This window comes from Siphateles boraxobius, unplaced genomic scaffold (assembly GCF_051911475.1).
Source record: "Siphateles boraxobius isolate OS27281-9 unplaced genomic scaffold, OSU_SipBor_1 31, whole genome shotgun sequence".
In the NCBI taxonomy this organism is placed as follows: domain Eukaryota; kingdom Metazoa; phylum Chordata; class Actinopteri; order Cypriniformes; family Leuciscidae; genus Siphateles; species Siphateles boraxobius.
In genome coordinates, this window is record NW_027508931.1 from 17,730,501 (window position 1) to 17,747,952 (window position 17,452).

The following is a 17,452-nucleotide window of genomic DNA, read 5'->3' on the forward strand; positions in this document are numbered from 1 at the left end:
GGCAAATTGTGTAGACTGTCAATGGAGTGACAAAGCTCTCAGATATCATCAAAAATATCTTCAATTGTTTTCCGAAGATGAACGAAGGTCTTGTGGGGTTGGAATGACATGAGGGTAAGTATTTTAACTTCTTTTATCTGTAGTGTTCAAACTCATTATTAATGCTGAACAATAAACCATAAAAAATCACTGGAAATAGTATGAATACTTTCCACAAACACTTGCTGACACCAAGTTAAAGGAACAAGCCACCGTGTTCGCAAGCACAGGTGAAGCACTGCTACTTGGGTGCAGAGATATCACGCAACACCTGAAAGCTGTAACTTCTCAAACTCAACACAATCCAAAAGCGAAGATACTCCGTGCAGGTCACGCCTGTATGTTGACGTAAGTGGGGGGATTTCAGGTGTTGCGTGATATCTCTGCTCTCCCTGATCCGTTCGATGACCTGTGGTAGCATCGTGACCGGAGGAAATGCATATAGCGGGCGGCTCGGCCAACGGTGGGCTAGCGCGTCCTTGCTTTTTGTGAAAAATGTTCGGCAACAAGCGTTGTCTTCTGAGGCGAAGGGGTCGACCTCTGCCTCACCGAAGATACTCCATATGCTGAACCGTCTGTGGGTGAAGAGACCATTCCCCTGGGGGAACTTTGTCTCTGGATAGCGCATCCGCACCCTGGTTCAGAATGCCTGGCACGTGCGCCCTCAGCGAGCGCAGTTTGTGCTGAGCCCATAGAATGAGACTCTTGGCCATGGTGTGTGCAGGTTGTTCGACCTGAGACCACCCTGGCAATTTATGTAGGACACCACTATGTTATCCGTCCAGACCAGGACGTGTTGGCCTTTTAGATATGGGAGAAAAGTTTTCAGTGATAGAGCGACCGCTCTCATCTCTAGACAGTTTATTTGTAGGCGCCTCTCCGGACTTGACCATGGGCCAGAGATGGGCCTGCCCTCGTTTATGGCCTCCCAACCTAGGCTGGAGGCGTCTGTCGAGATGACTTTTCTCTTTGAAACACACCCATACTCACGCCGGACTTGATACTAGTCGGCTGCTTTCCAGGGGGGCAGGGCTTTGATACAGCCGTGGCTCGCTCTGATTTGTAAGTGGCCAGATCGCCACGCATGAGTCGGTTTTAGGGGCTTTTAGCCGCTAGGCGTGACGTATGGCGCGCTCTCATTTGTATAGAGTCTATCACTGTTCCCAGGAAAGAAATATTTTGGTCTGGAGACAATGTGCTTTTGGAAGCATTGATCCTGAAACCTTGGCATTCTAGATGGCTGAGGAGCCACAATCTGTGAGTTATCAATTGCGCCTCCGATTGGGCTATAACCAGCCAATCGTCGAGGTAGTTTAAGACTCGCGCTCCCCTAAGCGCTGCATCCATGCACTGCATCCATGGTGAGCGCTGCATCCATGCACTTTGTAAATGTACGAAGTGCTAGAGATAGGCCGAATGGTAATACTGTGTACTGGTAAGCCTGCCCCTTGAAGGCGAATCTCAGGAATCAAATACAGAACGCAACCAAATCAAATACACAACGCAACCAAATACAGAAATGTGCAGCAAATACTTATATATGATCAAGATGTTAAAATAAACAAAAAAAACTCACCTTTTAGGTCATCGACAACACCACTGATGGAAAACAAGTAAACAAAATAAATGAGCCAATGTTCAGTTGTTTTTGTTAACTAATCTTTAACTAAAATAAAGCTGAAATAAAATAAATAGATGAAAAACTTAACGGAAATCCATACAAAAGTGAAAATTAAATATGTTCCCTTGGCAACTAAGTGAAAAAATTGAAGTAACAAAATTGCTCAAAATTAATGTAAAATGAAAAGGAAAATTGAAAATATAAAAATAATAGCCAATTCAAAATTTTAATAAATATTATAATTGTATACAGTAAAAAAAATACAAAATAGCTACTCCCAATGGTCATCGCTGTATCATCATGCATTAGCATAAACCTTTGTGACCTCTAATGTAATGAGTAGACTTCTCTGTTTTATGAGTTCATGAGTTATGGCCGCTTGGCTTTATCGCAGTCAGTGTGAACATCCCTAACCAGGCAACATGTGATAAAAGCCTTTTCCATGTAAATCTGAAGGAGCTGATTATGTTTATTAGTGACATGCAGCAACGCAAAGTCATTCACTGTCATTGTCAGACAGGCCCGGCTCCACGGGGGGGCCAGGGTGGGCCTGGCCCACCCAATCAGAAGCTTGGCCCACCCTGGCCCAACACCACATAACAGCCTATCACAAAATTGGTGCGATATTCAATTCAGCTCGAGATAGGCTACGTTATTGTCTATTTTCTACCCAACCCCTCCTTTTTCCCTCCGAGACCAGTGTTGCCAACTTACACCCACCCCCCCCCCCCCCCCCAACGCCCCCAACCCCCCCCCCCCACGGACCGGCCCACCTGGAATATCAGTTGGCCCACCTTTCATCTCATATCTGGAGCCGGGCCTGTTGTCAGATGGTGTTTTCCTGCAACTTAAGTGACACTGATTGTTGCAGATGTGACAAAATTGAGCAGGACTTTATGCAAATGAGCAGCAGCATGATGTGTGATGACAACCAATGGGAGACAGTCTTATACAGCAGCCAAATACAAACACCTAGAAACAACAGTAAAAATACTACAGCAGTTCAATTGCTGTCAGGTTTATTCTAACAGCACACTGCAACAAGAACAGGGACATTTTGCTGGTTACTTGGTTTCTATGGTTTCTTGGTTTCTATTCTGTGATGTACAGTGAAATCTCATTAGTCTAAAAATCACACTTCACAGAATTGTCTAATAAACACCAGATATTACTAGATTGGATGTGATTGTGTCACTGCGTGCAGCTTTTTCTCTATCGAGATGGCATGAAATGAAAACTCCCCCTATTTTCTAAATTCATGCAATTGATCGCCCATGCATACAGTTAATTTAATTGTTTTAAATGGTTTGACCTAATAATTTTTTAATTAAAATGTCAAATTGATTTTCAGTGAAATGACTGACCTTTCTAAGATGACATATGAAGGACTTCTCCAATCATTCAGTTCACTTAAGCCCTACTTTTAAAAAGAGAAACTTGACTACTGTCAAACTACAAGCTACTTATGAAGTCTACAGGGACAACAGAAGTCGCAATGCTCTTTCATTCCCTATTGTGACGTATATCCGAGTGAAAGCGGCTTCTGGAACAAGAAAAAAAAATGTAGAGCGGAATCAGGGGCGCATTAATGCACAGGCTTACTGTGCGTTCACACCGCAGCCGGCGAGAGCGGCAAAATTCGCTCTCACCGCCCTGCCAGCGACGCTGTGGAAAGATTCGTGGACACTGTGCTGTGGCGTAGATCGAATGCTTGGTCTTATTTTAAACTTAATTTAAAGGGGCCGCAAAGCAAACGAGCATGTCGATCGTTATTTTTGCAGAAAATTGATCGATGGAAAGAACTTAACAATTACAGTGACATGTTTGCTAACGAAATAAACCAATTAAAAGCCATGTGTGTGGTGTGACTTTTGTGTTCATGGTTAAGTTATATTCTAATTTACATTCCCGCAGAAATAAAGTGCATTAGCGTGGAAATCATGCCTATAAATAGTGTTGCGCGGCTTCTTATTAAATTCAAATGATCAACCTCTCCTCTATTTTGCTTGGGAACTAATGTGGTCGGAACCAAAGTTTACAGACTGCGTTCTCTGGAATCCTCTCAAACGGAGCACTTCTACATTCCGATTCGTTGCCGCCGAACCGTGTCATAGCTCATTACCATAAAGTTGACCAGATTTCAACTTCTCCTCGCCACTCTCGCCGCCCCAGATGCGCCGCGCCGCTCTCGCCGGAGCTCGGCGCCGGCTCTAATTGAAAATGAATGACTTCCGGCCACTTTGACGCTCTCGCTGGCGGCGGTGTGAACGCACAGTTACAGCAGGCGGGGAAATGTCCCCAGTGACGCTGGGGGGAAAAAATATATAATTGAAAATTACATTTAGATTTAATTATTCGAATGCAACAAAAAAATTCTTTGGCGATTGAATGAAACAAACTTACTCAGGATTTTCTTGTTCTAGAACTCCTTGAAGTAACACATAGCCTACATTATGTGAAATTAGGCCTCGCAGGATTAAGCCACCAAAATGAAAATTCATGATTTAATGCCAGTTTAGACAGAGACTTGATCATCTTGAAAGACTTATGTTCTTTGTTATTTTTCACAATTATGTAAGAAAAAAATAGGGACACATATGCTCAAGAATACATAACTTAATATTAAATATGCTATTTAAATATTTATAGCTTTTGAGTAGCTAGACACGTTTGGTTTGTGATGCATAATGTGATTACCTTTTGTTTTGCTATGGAAAAAGTAGTCACTGTTAATTTAAACCCTGCTTACCTTTGTCATGAAATCAAAATTATCGGTTTTAGAAAATAGTATGCATTTTTGAGTAATGGGTGTGCAAGCATGTAGCATAGGGTTCTGAGAGTTAAAGCTACAGGGCCTCTGATTGTGGTAATGTTGCCTTAAGTTGAGTGGGACTTGGTTTTGTCCATGGGGAATTGATCGGATGGTTGGATGATTGTAGTTTGCTATTGGTCAATTTCGTGTGAGTGAGAAGTTGTCCCGCTCTTGTACCAGTAAACACATCATCAGAGAATGTCACTCCAAGCAGGAGGGGGAAGTTATTTTGATTAAAGATTACAAGGGCAAATGGATAAAAAAATTAAAAAAACATGTACAGATGAATCATTCATAATAAACACTGCAATATTCCATTAAAAAATTTGAATTATTCATTTTGATTTCATGGTGACTTTAAATTAGTTTTCCCGAAAAATCATCTCTGTTTAAGTTATAATGCTATTTTGTATCTCCAAAATCAGGCTTACACAAAAACACATTTCTGCATGTTTAGACTTTAACTGTGACCTAATTTACTAGTTAGGCATTAGTTGAATTCCTCATTGATGGGGAGCGTAGTATGCTCTCCACAATGCAGCTGATTTTAGGTTGTAATGTCCTTTGTGGAAATATTTGATCATACAATATAGGCAAAACCTGACCACACCACGACTCAACCCTTCATTAGTGACACATTTACAGCTCATTCATGTAAAAGCATTTTTATTTAGGACCCACATAATGAAATGCAAAGATAAATTTATATCTGAACTCCCTCTCAAAAAATTATACAGTGAGACTGCATCATATGTTTGATTGAAGAAGGTACTACAGAAACCAAATGCTTATGAATTACTAATGAAATGTAATGAAGCTTGCAGATTCATTCGTAGTTTGAAATGACCCATAGTGTTGCTGAGGTCAGAGCTGCTTGTTCTTACTCTACGAAAACTATGCCTGGAAAGAGCACTGCAAACTGCTCTAAATGACAAAAGCATCTGCCAAATAACATGAATCTGAATAGCTCTGTGTGTCTGAAACATTCAGTATCCGAGGATGCTTCATGTTTAGTGTACATAAGGACTTTACTGCCACCTGGTGATCAACACAAAAACAGATTTTCCTAGAAATCAAAACAATCCTTCTGCATTTGCATTTGCAACCATTTATAGACTGACAATGTGGAAAAGCTTACTTAACTTTTTTTCATGAATAACATAAAAAAAAATATATAGGTTTTTTTTACTCCCCCTCATGTTCTTCCAACCTGCATGCCATTTGTTCCCCTCTTTGAACCAAAAAAGCAGATATCAGGCATATATCAGATTTTTTTTTTTTTTTTGTGAATATCAACGTCAGTCATACGTGTTAGGAAGTTTTCACTCATTGTTATGCTAAAAGCTTTTGTAAATAGAAAAATTCAAAACAGAAACATTTTCACTAGTGCCCTCATGAGTTCTGTACATGTGACGAGAAGAATGTTTTTCTCTTAAACTATTCCACACACACACACACACACACACACACACACACACACACACACACACACACACACACACACACACACACACACACACACACACACACGTATAAGATTACTTTAAGCTTGTGAGTTATGTGTATGTGGATTCAGGATTAGTGGCAGGATTATTGCAGCAGTGACTCTCGAACGCTGACAGTGGAGAGCAGAAAACCTTCAGAGAAACAGCAAGTAAAGATTTCAATCTCTGCACATGAAACGGATCAAAATAACCATTAAAATACGCCATGTGCACAATATCCACAGAAGCACTAGGGTCACTCTGTTTATGTATATGAAACTATCTGTAGCTGAGTAACATTGGGTCTCTAAAGGCTCAATTATTGCTCTGACTGAAACACAGGACTGGACATTTACTGGTGAGTGCACCTGTCTTCTAAGATCTGAATCTGATACTGTTCATTCATCCTGTGACAGCAGAACAGAGACTCTTACATACAACCCATCATGTTTTCCTGAAATAATTGGTGCTGTTTGGTAGGTCAAGCATCACTATTACTGTTGTTACTTGAACTAACCCCTAACACTAATTATTACAGTAATTACTGTAAAAACATAAGTGAGCCGTTTTTAAAATGGCAATGAAAAAGACAAAACGATCCACTATAGACTTACACTGAAGAAGAGACCTGAGCCATATCTAGAGACAAGTAAATTAAAGGAATAGTTCAATTCAAAATGAAAATCGTGTCATCATTTTCTCATGCTCAAGTTGTTTCAAACCTGTGTAAGTTTCTTTCTTCTGCTGAACCCAAAGGAAGATATTTTGAAGACTGTTGGTAACCAGACAGTTGATGTACCCCTATTGACTTCCATAGTAGAAAAACAAATACTCAATAGTAAATGGTGACAGAATTTTCATTTTGAAGTGAACTATTCATTTAAAGGGGAACTGAAACGAAATAGGAAGTAAAGGTGATATAACAGATGTGTTATCATTGTTTTTTGTGGTAGGACACTTAAAACTGCTGAAGTAGTTACAAGGGGGGGAAAACAGTGATGTTAGTTTGCTGTTTTGTTACTAGGGCGCCGCCATCTTGAGTTTCACCGGTCCGTGACGTCACTGGCATGGTAGGCTAACTTGACAGCTCCAGCAAAATGGCATATCAAGAGCATAACAGATCGAAAAAAAAATTGATCTGTCTAAAAAGCGAATATAACTGTAATGAGCTGAGGAAAACAAGGGAAGATGAGGATCTAAACGCAGGTTTATTTAATAAAGTAACACATAAAGCAGAACACAGAATTTAAAGAACAAAGGAACAAAACCAGGGGAATCACAGAGGCAACCATTACACTTACAACAACTGACAAAGTAACAAGTGAAACAAGGGCTATAAATACACGGGGACAAACAAGCTTAACTAAGTAATTAGGAAACAAGATAACAAGGGGGCTTGGCTAATAAGAAACACCTGGGGAGACTAATCAACATATTGTGGAACTGCTAACATGGGACAAGACAGGGGAACACAGACGTGAATTGTGACATAGCCCGCACCCCCGGATGGCTGCCCCTCAGGGGCAGCCATCTTCTCCGGAGACACTGGAACAGACACAGGCTCAGGAGCAGCAGACGCGGGCTCAGGAGCGGCAGACGCGGGCTCTGGAGCGGCAGACGCGGGCTCAGGAGCGGCAGACGCGGGCTCAGGAGCGGCAGACGCGGGCTCAGGAACGGCAGACGCGGGCTCAGGAACGGCAGACGCGGGCTCAGGAACGGCAGACGCGGGCTCAGGAACGGCAGACGCGGGCTCACGAACGGCAGACACGGGCTCAGGAACGGCAGACGCGGGCTCAGAAACGGCAGACGCGGGCTCAGGAACGGCAGACGCGGGCTCAGGAACAGCAGACACGGGCTCAGGAACAGCAGACACTGGCTCCGGCTCAGGAACAGCAGACACAGGCTCCGGCTCCGCTTAGCACTAAGGTCCAGACTTGAACAGTCTCTGGATCGGCAGACGTGACTTGAACAGTCTCTGGATCGGCAGACGTGACTTGAACAGTCTCTGGATCGGCAGACGTGACTTGAACAGTCTCTGGATCGGCAGACGTGACTTGAACAGTCTCTGGATCGGCAGACGTGACTTGAACAGTCTCTGGATCGGCAGACGTGACTTGAACAATCTCTGTGCTGGACGGGGCGAGCGGTGAGGGCTCTGGGCTGGACGGCGCCAGCGGCGAGGGCTCTGGGCTGGACGGCGCCAGCGGCGAGGGCTCTGGGCTGGACGGCGCCAGCGGCGAGGGCTCTGGGCTGGACGGCGCCAGCGGCGAGGGCTCTGAACGGGTTATCTTGGTGGAATGAAATTCTGGCATGGCAGCCTGTGGATTTGAGAGCGCTGAGACCAGTGAAAATCTCTGGATTCCGGTTGATCGGGCAGATGTCAGTGGTGGATCGGCCAGCTTGGACGCCAATCCTCTCCACCCTCGGACGAGTCCAGTGGGCGCAATCGTGCTGGCTGATGGTGCGGTCTGCGGTGGGCCACGCTCCACGGACGACGAAGCCTCGGCTGTATAGCGCCCCCCAAAAAAAGTTAAGGGTGGATCCTCCTCCACTTCGCCCACGGTGAAGGAAGATCCACTGAGCCGCAGAGCCAGATCTATGTATTGGGCCAGGGTCCAGCCAGTATAATCCGCCAGCATCATTTGGGCAATGTTCTCATCAAGCCGGCTCCAAAAAAGGTCCATAAGCTTGGAGTCATCTAACGATGCTAGATGACAGCAGGCCAAAAACTCCTCCAAATACCTTTCAATGGACTGGCCATCCTGGAAAATGGATCAAAGCACTCTCACAAGATCCTTTTTACTTCCTGCTAGATCCATATTTTGGTCAGTTGTTCTGTAATGACTTGAGGAAAACAAGGGAAGACGAGGATCTAAACGCAGGGTTATTTAATAAAGTAACGCATAAAACAGAACACAGAATTTAAAGAACAAAGGAACAAAACCAGGGGATTCACAGAGGCAACCATTACACTTACAACAACTGACAAAGTAACAAGTGAAACACAAGGGCTATAAATACACAGGGACGAACAAGCTTAACTAAGTAATTAGGAAACAAGATAACAAGGGGGCGTGACTAATAAGTAACACCTGAGGAGACTAATCAACATAATGGGGAACTGCTAACACGGGACAAGACAGGGGAACACAGACGTGAATCGTGACAATAACACCTCCGATGCCATCAAGGACCGAATAACCTGTTTGCAAAATGACTGTGGCATAAAGGTGACCACGGCGGGTCCTGTAAACAAAATTCCACTCACCCCTTCGTTGTTATCGTGATGTTCACCTTCACCATAGATCACCTTGCTAAATTAATCCGACATCGAGGATGCTATCCGATATAAGCAATATCCATCGACAACACCCGCAAGACACTGGTTAGTTACTGTAATTTCAGCCGCTTTTAAATTGTGTATGAGAAACACGGCGACGCGCCTTGCCTTTTTAAACTTGACGAGCGCACACGCCTAAACGCAATACACAGACAGACAGCTGTCACAGCGCGTGCACTAAACTACATTCTCTTTATCGTTTTATTGCATTCAAAGTGTCAAAAACACAAGGTTCACATAAACAGTGCGTTTTGTCTTAAGTTAATGCAAACATCTGTAAGAAATCGTGTATGTTTATCAGTATATTCTAAAGTGACAGCAGTAGCCTATCAGTATACGTTTCATTCATACAGTGAAGAATATGGAGTTTTGTTATTTCATTTGATGATTCAATTTCTTACTTAAATGCTGTTTTTAGTGTTAACTTGTCATATACAAGTACAATATACAATTTTAATAATCAACATGTTATCGAATTATTTTTTTTCCGTTTCAGTTCCCCTTTAAGCAACCACCTGGAACACCCTAGCAACTGCACAGCAACACAACAAAACAACACTCTGAAGTTAAGTCAAGTCACTTTTATTTATACTTTTGCTGTTGTATGCTGTAAGGAGCTTTGAAATAACAAATCTTTTGGCGAAGTGAAATGGGACCGTAATGCGGTCAAGGCCTGCCTGGAACTTCTTTAGGTGTGTGTTTTCCTGAAAATAATTACACACCTTAGAATGTTCGTAAACATCAGATGCAAGCATTCAACAGCCCCGTAGTAACTGTATAACATGCCAAAAACAACCCAGAATCTCCTAGCAACTGCACAACATTCTAAAAACTATTTAGAACACTTTAGTAACAGCATAGCAACACCCTAGCAACCTCTCTGAACATCCCAGTAAGTACAAAGCTAGCACTAAAAAACTATTCAAAACACCTGGCATCATACAGCCGACTGTACACGTGAATATCACTCACATTTACTTTCATTAAATGTAAAAAATAATATATATATATATATATATAGTTTAATACATATTTAATTTTAAAAGAATTATTCAACGCATGGTACTCAGTAATTAACTTGAAAAATACTTTTTTTAATTAAACTAAATCTTTTAACTTGATAAATTGCTGCTCATACATCACATTCTGTATTCAGAATAGCAAACCATAACATTCTTCTTAATATCCTGCCATTGCAAAAAAAAAAAAAGACAATGTTTGTATGCCATTGAGAACAAAACAGACAAGACAAATAGAAAACAACAGGCAAATGAACGATACACTGAATTTATCCAATCTTCCACCTTAATCACCCTTTTTCCTGCAGCAGGTCTCAGTTCAAATACTAAAACATCTTGTGTGTGTGAGTTTATGGCTGTAGTATTTCAGGTCATTTTGTGAGGATGCGCATCGCTGCAGGCCAGTGTATCTGCCGTGTTCTCTGAGGACGTGTGGTCTGCTTAGGTTTAAGCATGAACTGACAGCAGCGGAATCTCCACATGCCCTTTCTCCACTCCATTTCCTCTCTTTCCATCTTCTTCCTTTAATGCCCCCTTGTGTCAGGACTGCTATATCCTACTGTATCTAATACCTGTCACATGACATCTTTACCCATGAGTCCTCTTAAAACTCCATACAAGAGCTTCAAGCCTCAGTGGCACAAATGAATCCCCGTCCTGAGAGATTTAGATTCTATTGTTCATCCACTGGCTTATGTGCTCAAATTACGAGACTGTACAAGACTCTTCAATCTGAAAGATCAGTATAGGACATAATGCTAATGAAACACAAAAGATGACGAACTATTCCCTTTTAAAGTCACCATGAAATCATAATATAAATGTAGTACTTAGTACTTATAAATGATTTATTCATGCACAACATTATTCTTTCTTTTTTTTATTCATGTGCCTCGTAATATCTAATCAAAAACCCCCTCCCGCTTGCAGTGACATCTTCTCTCTTCTGATGATGTGTTTACTAGTGCGAGGGCGGGACAACCTGTCACTCACATGAGATCCATCAAATCAATTCACATGGACAAAATCATGTCCCTCCCTACATTTGTTCTTGTTCCAGAGTCAGTTTTACTTGGTTATATGTGTCATTATAAGAAAAGTATATAGACCTTATTCACAGCAGCCCCATCTTTGACTTTTAACGGGAATGTAAGCAAGGCTGTAAAGGGATAGACATACATCTCTTCAGTGAGTTGAACTGTTTTGGATTTTTGTGAAAGGGGCTAAAGTCAAACGAACCCGGGTCAAATCCCAGGTCACTGCATCCGTGTATTTTCCGTAATCTCTGTGTGAAAGGGCTAAAAGCCCCTTTCACACAGCGCGTTGATCCCGAGAAATTGCCAGAACACCTTCTGTGTGAACGCAAACACGACACGGGATTGATGTCGGGATCGATGCCGTGTTCAGTCCCGGAACGCGTGCTGTGTGAACAAAAGCCGTATCAATGCCGTGTCGTAATGATGGTGCTGAAGCCGGGATCGTTCGCCAGTGTGAAACAATACATAATGCGCTAGTTTATGATCGAATCAGAGAAAAAAATGCACAAGCGTGGATTAGAAGTCTCTCTCTCTCTCTCTCTCTCAGAGAGAAATCGCAGCTCATAAACTAACTACAGAGGCTGCTGAGACATTACATGTCACATTGATTGACCTGGGATTTGACCCGGGTTCGTTTGACTTTGGTTCATTCACACTACCAGTGATTTTCCGGAAATTAGTGTTACCGAAATATTTATCTAGGATCAGTTTTACACAATGCATAGACTAAAAAAATTCTCGGAATTGCATTTTCCAGTGCTAAAAAGGGTTATCATTCCCTTGGTCAGCGCAGAGAAAACTTCCCTGTTGGTTTGAAAGGCGATTATTTAAAGGAGTGTGAAGAAGTATAAAACACAGGTCATAATGCTTTAACTCTAAACAAGCGGAACTAATGCCACTGATTCCTGGGTAAGCACAAAATCCACATGCCTCACGGGACAGAGCACAACTGGCATGAGATGTTCGGATTTTCTTACGAGGCGAAAAGTCAAGTGATTTATTGTTATGTGCACAGAGAAACATGAAACCCTTTAAACATTTACAACTCGATATATACAAAATACAAAAAAATAAGCAAAAAGACTATTACATTTGAATACAAAATGTATTACATTTGTATATTAGATATTATTTAGCAGTTATTTTTTATTTTGTATATCGTATAGTGTATATATGGGGGGTTGAGAGGATGAGAAAGTCACAGAGCCAAGAAACTGTCCAGAAACTCAAACTCAACAAGAGAGGCCTGCTTCAACTATATTTGCATTTCCCAAAGGAAATAAAACTGCTTGCGAAGCATTAAAAGGATAATGTTAAAGTTTTAGATAAGTTCTGGTTTTAGTCTTTGGTTCTGTGTTAATGAGCCACTTTAGTTGTACTCAACACACGTAGGCCCGGTTTCACAGACAGGGTTTAGATTAAGCCAAGATTAGGCCTTAGTTCAATTAGGACATTTAACCTTCATCCTTTCCTTCGACTTTGTAACATATCTTTCCCTTGTGGTTAAAAATTTCCCGAAGCCCTAAAATTATACTTTTTTTTTTTTTTTTTTTCAGAAAGCTAATTTTATTTCATGTTGATATTTTTACTATTTTTAGTGCAATTTTTTTGGGAGATTTTTTTGTAATTTTTCATCTATCAGCTCAAAATATCTTACATTGGGTGTATTTGCCGACCTCTTGTGGAAAAACATAATACAACATGATATTTCATGATTAGCCACTTGGGCCTTATAGCTCTATGTGGAGCAAATGAACTGTTTCGCTGGATCCTAAAGTCAGTCCTTCAGTATGCGTTCAGATCACATGTAGACACAAAACATTTTGGTAAAGTTTTAGCATTTTTAGGTTTTTCTCTGTTTTGACAATGTCATAAGTTAACCCTGAATGCTGTGTATGCCCTGGGTTTGATTGGTTTATATTTTTTTGCATAAATGTTTGTTTGTTTCTCATTGTTTGGTTATGAGTTTGGTAACTTTTTGTAATCTATGGTGCACATTAGACAGATGACAAAAAGAGATCAAGAGTTTTTTATTTCTTTATTTAAAAAATAACATCAACTATATTAGCTTATATCCCTATTTTCAAAACTTACCTTCTGGGTTCATGGCTGCAGTATGGTTTCCAGGGGGGGGGGGGTCAAAGGGGTCATATAATGCCATTTTTGTACAAGTTAATATGAATCTTTAGGGTCTAAATGAAAACTTTGTAATATACTTTTATTAAAAATTATCATTAAGAAAATACTAATTTTAGATGGTCAAAAACAGCTCTGTTTTCAGCACGCCGTTTCAGTGCATATGCCTTTAAATGATAACCCTCTCACGTCAGAGGGTCCCAGCTAACCACGCCCTTGCCTACAGAGAGATGCGTCTCAGGTGCAACCCCAAAGGCTGGGCTCTAATCACTTTTCCAGCATTTTTCAAATGTTGCCAGCGGGTGGAGTCAGGCTCTGACCAGGGGTTTAGTTCCCCTTTAAATGCTAATGAGGAGGAGAAATGCGGGGCAAGGTGAAGGGCGGGTGTGGCCTTCACCAGCTTGCGGCAACGGTACCATGCATGTTTACATATTGCAATGGCACGCAGACACACAGTCGTTCAAGCATTTCAGTTTGACCCAGAATCTGATCCGGATGGAGAAGCAACGGATGAAGAAGTTGTAACTTAGCAGCTCCAGCTGGACATCTCCGAATGGTTAGTTTAAAATATTATGTCTGGATAAGGTACTTTATTTGGATGATTTACGTATGCTGTTAGTTATCATGGTTATTATCATGTAACTAACGCTATACTGTTGCCTTTTCATGTTGCTCTGATTTGCTATCGTTTTAAAGCTGTATTAGCATTTATATCAGTAATATTTGTAGTTTTGAAAAGCTTATTTTTTTAATGACAAAGTTCTCCATGTACATGTATATTGAAGTCAAATGAAATGATTCCACTGGTTCTTCTGGGGCTTTGATGAAGGAACTAAAAAAGTACTCCTGTGTTCATTTGTACATTCTATTATTGAGCGATGGCCGTGCTTCAGCCGTGCTATGATGTCTCTCGAAGAAAAACTGAAATCGGGCTCGCGTGTTCGTACTTTTTCTCATGAGCGGGTCAAATTCTCTGGGCGGGAAAAGCAGAGAAAGGGGAGGTAACCTTTCCCTGTATGACGTCATACGGGGAAGATTCAAGATCAGCCCGTCTGAGCTTTAATTTTCTCAAAGGCGGAGAAAGATAGCCAAAGCTCGGTTTACACCGATTTAAATTTCTAGACACTGGGGGACCATACACAGGCTAGGGGAACTCATATGAATGTTAAAAAACCTCAGAAAGTGAAAATTTCATGTCATGGGACCTTTAAATTATGTTTTATTTAACAAGGTTCGGGAGGAGCAGGTGCAGATAATTAACCCAATCAGCACAAGTGGAGATCAACTCAGTAATCAACTCAGGACAAGATAAATAACAGCAGAACCCACCTTGTTCCTTGACAGTTTATCAGCATCCCACCTCGACCCCATCTCCTCACTTTTAGTACCATCTCTAGCTCCATCCACTCTTACCAACGGGGGGAGTACTCTGGGTTCGGGCAGAAATTCCAAGCTCGGAGCTCTCCACCCGGACAGCACGCCAAGTACGCATAACCTTTACCATTATAATTATATGTAGATGTGAACTCGTGAAACATGCCTTAGAAGAAAAACATGATCTTGAGAAAAAAACAAAGGCACTGATATATTTGATATTTGTCAGTGCAAGTTGCTTTCAGTTAAGACGGCTCAAACATGCATTTCAGTCCGGGACTAGGTTCAAGCCTGTGAAACAACTATTTTTTTCTGTCAGTTGCACTAAAGAATCAAAATTCTTTTGTCAGTTCTGGAAAATAAACTAATGTACATTATTACAGAAATTTTTTCTTTAAAGTTTAACATTATGAAAACTTTCTTCCATTGGTTTGTCTCGGCACACTGGAAGAGAGATCAGTAAACCACACCAGTGCCAGAAGGGACGCAATGCTAGAGGAAAATGTCAGAGCAGATCTTTAAAAATGTAAAAAAAAAAACAGCGGCATCCCTGAAGGTCAAACAGAGTAAGCCGGCAGACGGGAATCAAACGCATCTGAGGATACTGGAATTGACATTTTAAGAGATCAAATTTTGTCCCCTGATGTTTTTAGAGACTCTGATTGTCTCAGATGTCGATGATTTTTTCCCCTCACATTTTGATGAACTTAAAAGGTCATTAAAAACAAAAAAACTAAACACAAACCTTTGAACTTTCATCACTTTGGGCCACTACTATATTTGGTTTGGTTAGTGCCACAATAGTGCTATTTCAGAACCTTCTTACTGTGGACTGAAGGGCCCAAGTCATCACCGGTGCACTGCTGCATTTTTCCTCTCCCCAAAAATTCATTATTACTGTTCATTACTGCAGTCAGAGCACTAATTTGTAGATTGGGAGGAGTTATTTAATTTCTTACAAGGTCAGTTACAAAAAGAATACCTTTACGATCAAGCCTGTATCGTTTATTTAAAGGTGCTCTAAGCGATGCCACGCTTGTTTTTTAGGCCAAAACATTTTTTGTCACATACAGCAAACATCTCCTCGCTATCCGCTAGCTGCCTGTCCCCTGAACACACTGGGAAAAAATGCGGTCTCTGCAGACAGCCCAGGCTCCACAAACGGCAACAAAAACAAACTGTAGCAACCCGCGCCACGAAACATAATAAACAGTGTTCAAGCCAATAACCGACAAGAAGGATATGGGGGTGGGGTTTGGGGGGTTAGTGCGCGTACACATGAAGGGGGTTGTGGAGGAGAGAGAAGCATGAAGAGGGAAGTTTGAATTATATTCTCTTTAAGTTTGACATTGCCGACACACGACCAAAGAGACGACATTCCGATGAACAAACAGCAAAGAGGGAAAAGGATAAGAGACGCGCGAAGTCCCGAATTTACATCAGAGAAGCCTTCGAAAGGTGGCAAGAACTCCACTGGCAGAAGGGCTTCCAATCCGACAACAAGGTAGCTCTGTTTTTGCTTCTGTTTGGCGCTTGTCTGAAGTATAAAATCATTGGTTACCAATGCTAATCACCAAACGGCTGTTCGTTGATAGGCCGGCTGTTTTCAGGCCGGAGGAAAACTGAGAGATAGGTCGCTATCTCAGACTGAGTACAGAAGCGAACTGAAATTGAGCGGAAGTACGAAGTCTGACGTAGTCAGCCTACATAACTCCAATATGTTTGCTGGAAAGTTTGCGTCTCCTCTTTGCTGCCATCTTGTTACTCCTTAATAGGATACCTCTCCAGCATTCTTAAATAATTTAGGAGCTGAGACCTAGTCTTAGAAACCTTTATGAATCACACTTATTCTCAAGTTTAGGAATAAGAGTAAAATAATGTAAATCTTAGTATTTTGACACACTTGAGACAAAAAAAATTACTCTGAGCGGCTTTATAGCATATGGCCCAAGTGTGTGTGTGTGTGTGTGTGTGTGTGTGTGTGTGTGTGTGTGTGTGTGTGTGTGTGTGTGTGTGTGTGTGTGTGTGTGTGTGTGTGTGTGTGTGTGTGTGTGTGTTGGAGTGTATTTAAATTTGTCCTCGAAAATGTCTTACAATTTCAGGATAATTTCTTAATGTATAGCAACAAATCAATCAGTCCAATAAAAACAATCCAGTGAACGAACGAAGTGTAACCGTGAAGTGTAGCTTGCCATCACTGCTCGACTGTCACGCGCCGGTTCACAATCGCGTCATTCTAAAATTCAAACATAACGGATAAGTGTAACCGTATCTACGCTGCTTTTTACCAGTTGCTTAGTCGCGATGAGTGTTGAAGGGAACGAGGTCTACCGGCGCTGGGTCTTGAACCCACGGAGTCACTTAAGGTAAAGTTAACGTTAACACGCACTAGCCTCCCTCATGGAAACTAACGCTCACCATATTTCATATTAACCCAGCTAATTCAGTTTCTAATTATTCAGCATCAGCATATGGTAATTAGAAATGTGATCGTTGTAACGTGTGTGTGTGTGTGTGTGTGTGTGTGTATATATATATATATATATATATATCGTATTTCTATCCACCTGTTTCCGTGTACTGTAAAATA

The 17,452-nt window shown here is 41.4% G+C and overlaps 1 pseudogene; it reads left to right on the plus strand.

Moving 5' to 3' along the window:
- The first annotated feature begins 17,144 nt into the window (after positions 1-17,144).
- LOC143697090 (cyclic nucleotide-gated channel alpha-4-like) overlaps positions 17,145-17,452 on the plus strand; it is a 32,115-nt pseudogene continuing 31,807 nt past the window's right edge.